Source organism: Elephas maximus, chromosome 21, assembly GCF_024166365.1.
Source record: "Elephas maximus indicus isolate mEleMax1 chromosome 21, mEleMax1 primary haplotype, whole genome shotgun sequence".
Classification (NCBI taxonomy): Eukaryota; Metazoa; Chordata; class Mammalia; order Proboscidea; family Elephantidae; genus Elephas; species Elephas maximus.
Window position 1 is genome coordinate 40306228 of NC_064839.1, and position 6000 is coordinate 40312227.

Genomic DNA, 6000 nt, shown 5'->3' on the forward strand with positions numbered 1-6000 from the left:
TTATGTAGCTTCACAACAACATGCAAGCCTTGTGATGGTTTTACAGGTATATGCATATGTCAAAATATATGTACATTTTTTCATGTTGTACTTAGTAGGGTGGGGGGAAAAAAAGAAGAGTATGTGCGATGGGTTCTGGTGCAGCGGTCATCTTGGAAAACCCATCCCTTTCACCAAGTGTTTGCAGACCCATGTGTGTTACAGCCCTTTCATGGAGTCCACGCAGTGACCTCAGGAGAAAATGAGGAGGTAGTTGATTATTTGTCATTATTATTTCAGTTATTATCATTGAGCCATGAAGACTTGGTCCCTGGGAGGGAAGAGTGTTTTCAGGGCTCATGTGACCAGGATCTCAGTGCTGTTCTTCGGCTGCGACAGGAATTGCTGCCAGCCCAGTGGGAGCTGCCCACTTCTTTGGGCCTATCAGGAAGCAGAGGTGTGCCCCTTAGAGAAGAACATGGAGAGGCTGTGCTGAGGAGGCGCGGTGGCATGGTGGTTCAGGCGTGGCTGTTGAACTGAGAAGCAGGGAGGGGCCAGCAGAGGGGCTCCAGTCCCTTCTACTGCTTGGGCAGGGGTAGGTTCCCCCCCTTTTCCTGCCTATAATTGTCCCTTTGGACAAGTAGACAACTGCTGAGCATCCATTCTCCGTTCCTTTGGAAATAGCAGTCCAGCTTTCCTCTGGGAACCACCATGTTACAACTCAAAGTCCACAAAGATCAGCTGACACGTCCCGCCCCCTCCCCAGCTGCCAGAGGGGCACCAATGACCAGGTTTGGCCAGCCACTGACCACAGTGATTGGTTCCGGCAAACACATGATCCAGGTGAGTTCAGTGAAATCAGCCTTGGACGTTTGCCCTAACTAACAGGAAAGAGATCTTTCCTTTCCGCTGGGCTGGCTAAGGTGGTAGACAGGAGACTTAAGGCCTGGTGGACATCTTGCCACTGGATGCTGGGAGCCCACCTGAATGAAACAAACAGGAAAGCAGAGAAGGAAAGGGATGTATTTCTGATAGCACTGTTGAAGCACTTGGATCCGGACATGCCTGAAGCTAGATCTCCAGTAGTATTCAGGATCAACAAATTCCCTCCTTTGCTTAAGCTAGCTACACTTCCGTTTGTTTTTTGCATCTGAAATAGTCCTCTGCATTTCACCCCAGCACTCAGGTGTTCTGCAGACAGGCTAGGGGCTTTCCAAGAGACTCGGATATTGGGGTTGGCCCACAAAATGCACTGTGCCTGACACACACACACACACACCCATCTACAGAGTGAGCTGACGCTGAGCCCTGGATCCTGGGCCACAGGGAGGTCTCTGAGGAGTAGTGGTGCACCCTCTGTCCTGGGGCTTATATGGAGATGGTCCCCCAACCAAGACTTCTGAGAGGAGCCATAGCGTCTAAACTTGGCTGGGCCCTGGTGCTGCTCTCTGCCTCAGGTGAGGTCCTACCTTCTCCCTCCTCCAGATCTGGGCCTTTCTCTTAATAGGGATGTGTGTGTGTTGAGGGGAGGGGGTGCCCAGTAGACAAATTATGGTTTTGGAGTCCATGAAAAAGGGGTCTCTTAGACTGGGGACAGTACTTGGCAGATCAGAGGCCATGGGCTCCAGAGCAGCGGGTGCACACCTACAAAGACCACATGGCCTGAGTGGTGGCAGGGCACTGGAAAGGGAGAGATCCGTTGGGGACAGCATCATTTGCCAGGGCCCTTGGGCTGGACCTGGATGGACAGGGAGGGCTTAGAAAGGGAAGCTGAGGGAGCCACACAGGCAGAGAGGCAGTAAGTTGGGAGAGGTGGTGGTGGTGAACCACCTGTGCGATGCTGTCCAATGAAGCTTAACAGAAATAGTAGAAATGAAACATCAGGTAGTCACTATGAGCTAGGGGTTATCTCATGTAGTCAGTCCTATGGCAATTCTGTCAAGGTAGGACTGATTATCCTCACTATACAGGTGAGGAATCTGAGGCCTAGGGCTTAAATAACTTGTCCAAACTCACAGGTAGTAGGTGGGGGAGCCAGGACAGAAACTATGGAGCCCAGTGGCCGGAAGAGGCATGAAGCCCTGATCAGTACACAGTAAGAACACTACAGGTCAGCTGTCGGGAGAGGTCTGGTCAAAGTGGTGTTCTAGGAAGGATGGTTGTTCCAGTGGAGGATGAGATGGAGAAGGTAAGAGGGGATCACAGGAGCAGTCAGAAAGCTGAGGTGGACATTCAGGTGGCAGGCAGTGTAGACCTGGGCTATGTAGGCTTTGGTGGAGGGAGAAGAATGGATGGGAGAGTGAGAAGACTTCACCCTTGTGTGCAGGCTGGTGAAGCCCCTATTTGAGATGGGGAATGGGGACGGGCGCTTGTTCCAGAGATACCAAAGAGCTCAGAAAAGACCTACCTAGGTACACCTATACAGGAAAGCAGGAGAGACACGGTGAGGGAGAGATGCTCAGTACTAAGATGAGGGCACCGGAGGAACTGATGGGATAGGTGAGAGGGGAAGAGAATAGGGCTAGCCCAGAGTTTTAAGAACAGACAGGAGGCTGTGAGAAGGGAGTGGTCAGGCTTAAGTGCTGCAGACAGGTCAAGAATGCTGAAGATGGATAAGACACCATTAGGCACGGGTACTGAGTCCTGGAGTTTGTGTGTGGTGGGGGGAGGGGCTTATTCTTTTCAAAATGTAAAACCGTTTATCTGATGGTAATACTAAAGCATGAAAAATGCAATTAAATAGGAGTAGGTATGTTAAAATGTGTAAGACCTCTTAAATGCACATGCTACTACTTTTAATGTTTTCACATATTTCCTTTCGGACTTTGGGATAGGGATAAAAACAGATATCTGCATGTGTATGGGAATTGCAGTTGCTTCACATCTTTGCCAAAACTAGAAATTGTCTTTTTCATTTTAGCCATTCAGCTGTGTAGCTTATTGTAGTCTTACTGTGCATCTCCCTGATGATGAAAAGGTTGACTACCTCTTCATGTTTATTTGACCATTCATACATCCCCTTTTGTGAAGGGCCTGTTGTTTGTCCATTTTTCTATGGTTTCTTTGGCTTTTTCTTACTGATTTGGAGGAGGTCTTTATATAGTCTAAATACACATCCTCTGTTTATGTGTATTGCACATATCTTTCACTCAGTTGTTCATCTTTTCACTACGGTGAATACATTTTTTTTTTCACAAATAGCATGCCCACATAAGTAATTCATCCACACATGTAATGCATGGGAATGAAGAAACTGTGTAAAAAAAGTTCTGGCATAGCATGCCTATGCATATACTGTGTATGTCTCGTGACATTTCCAGAAGTGAATTTCAGCCTCATTCAATAGTCTGAAAATGTTACTTTTGATCATATTTGTATAATAAAGGTATAAGGTATGGTCAAGAAGTCATGGATCGAGTCTGGTAGTACCCTGTAATCGGAAAATAAACAATTGAAACTGCCTTTGTTTCTAGTAATTTAAGTTGATAATTATATCCCTGTTGATTTTGAGTCATCAATCAGAACCTTGAGGCTACTGAAGCTCATCCATAAACCACGTGCTATCAGTTAGAAGTGTAAACACAGTGAAGACTGCACTAGCATAAAAGGCATCAAGTAATTATCAATAGGAATCTCAATTCAATCTGCATCGACATAATTATCACAGTTATCTTCTGATTCTGGCTTTTAATTAGAGGAGTAAACAAAGCAAAACTGATAAACGATTGCATTTAGCTCAATACACCAAAAAAACCAAACCCGTTGCTGCCGAGTTGATTCCGACTCATAGTGGCCCTATAGGACGGGGTAGGACTGCCCCATAGAGTTTCCAAAGAGCATCTGGTGGAGTCAACTGCTGACCTTTTGGTTAGCAGCCGTTGTACCACCAGGGTTTCCCTTAGCTCAACAGTTGAATGGGAAAAACTTATCAGATCACCTTAAGTGAAACTTTTAAGCTATGTTAGTCTGCAATTATCTTATTAGTGCCCATGTCTTTGATCAGTGATCATGTCACCTTTAGTCATATGCTTGCGAGCATATAGAGAGACCTTTGCCTCGTAGTGGTTAAGTGCTACGGCTGCTAACGAAAAGGCTGGCAGTTCGAATCCACTAGGTGCTCCTTGGAAACTCTATGGGGGCAGTTCTGCTTTGCTGCATAGGGTTGCTATGAATTGGAATTGACTCAACAGCTAAGGTTTGGGGTTTTTTTTTTTTTTTGGTTTTCCTTCTTGTATACCTCACATTTCAATTTTGCGATCTCTTTACTAGAACCAGCCTGTTACCGATCATATTGCACACATTTTTCAAGTTTATAAATCTAAATCTTAGAACCCTTTAGGATCATGGCAGGAATTAAACACAAGTCCTACAACACCAACTTCAAATTCAAAACAAGCAACAGAACAGCAGGAGAGTTCGAGGTTGAAGAGTTGTCCATTCGCCAATGGAGAAAGGAGTAAAAGGAGCTGGAAAAAATGAATCTGCAAAAACGTGCATGTCGTGAGCTCAAAGTGAAATGGACTGAGTTGGAGAACATCTGAAAGAGTGGATTATTTTTTGAAGGGACCAAAATCAAGCTGTCTCTACTGTCGTAATTCAGATCAAAGCAAAGCTTCTGGCAAATGAAAGAGGAATCACCTGGATTTCTAAATTCAAGAAAAGGAATGGCCTTTCTATGAGAATGAGAACCACAGTAGGCCAGCAACTTCTGGATGAGAGGGAGTAAAAGATGGTCACCTTCCTCGAATTCGCCACCAAAAAAATCCCCAAACTCAGTATCTGCAATGGTTTAGGAAAATACATACCTTAAAAGAAGTTTCCATGAGATCAGTTTTATCCTGGCAACATTAAATCCGTTGGACAGGAAAAAAAAATTGAAGACAGCAACATGTAAAAATACTGATACAGCGTGCTTGAGAAAATAGTGCAGGAAGGGTTTTGTGGTTTGCAAAAAACATATAACCTGTGTGTTATTTGCATAAGAATATGGTAGTGTCTTACGATGAACAGAAGCTCTTAATTTTAGTGTTAAATCTATGTAGTTTTTCCTTTATAATTGACCTTTTCTGCTGTTGTATTTAAGAAATCTTTGTTTACCTTACACACACAAATTGTGTTTTCTTAAAAGGTTTGTTTTCCCTTCCAGGTTTAGATATATAATCCAGCTGAAATCAATTTTTGGTTATGATTTGCTAAGAATAGGGGTTAAAATCCCCCCGGCACAGGATCCAGCCCAGGATCACATACTGTATTTGGTTGCCATTTCTCTTTAGCCTCCTTTAGTGTGGAACAGTTTAGTTCCTTAACCTTTCTTTATCTTTCATGACATTGACAGTTCTAAAAGAATACAGGCCAGGTATTTTCTAGGATGTTCCTCAACTGGTTTGTCGGAGGTTTCCAGATGTTTAGCTTCAGGTTATGAATTTTTGATTACAACACAAGTCACAAGTGATGTTTTATCTTTCTTAGAGAATCACAACTGGAGGCACTTAGTGCCCATTTTGCGCCTCAGTGGTGAGGTTAATTTAGTTTTTTAACTTTGTATTTGGAAGTATGTTCATGTTCACAGAAAAGTTGCAAAAATATGACAAAGAATTCCTGTATCCCTTTCACACAGATTCCCCAAATGTTAACATTTTGCCACATTAGCTTTATTATTTTTTAACTCTTATTTGCAGACATACTGTTCTTGTCTTTAATATCTAAATATTTCATAGGTACTTATATAAGGCCATACTTTTATATCAATTCCCATTAATATTCTTTACAGCAAAATAAGAAAAAAACTTTTCTCATTTGGGATCCAACCCAGGATCATACACTGCATTTAGTTATCATGTTTTGTTAGTCTCCTTTAATCTAGAACAGTTCCTCAGTCTTTTATCTCTCTGACCACATTTTTAAAGAGTGCAGCCCAATTTTTTAAGAGTGCAGGCTAGTTCATCAGTTTGGACTTGTCTGCTGTTTCTGCTTAGATTCAGGTTATACATTTTTGACAGGAATACCACAGAAAGGATGTTG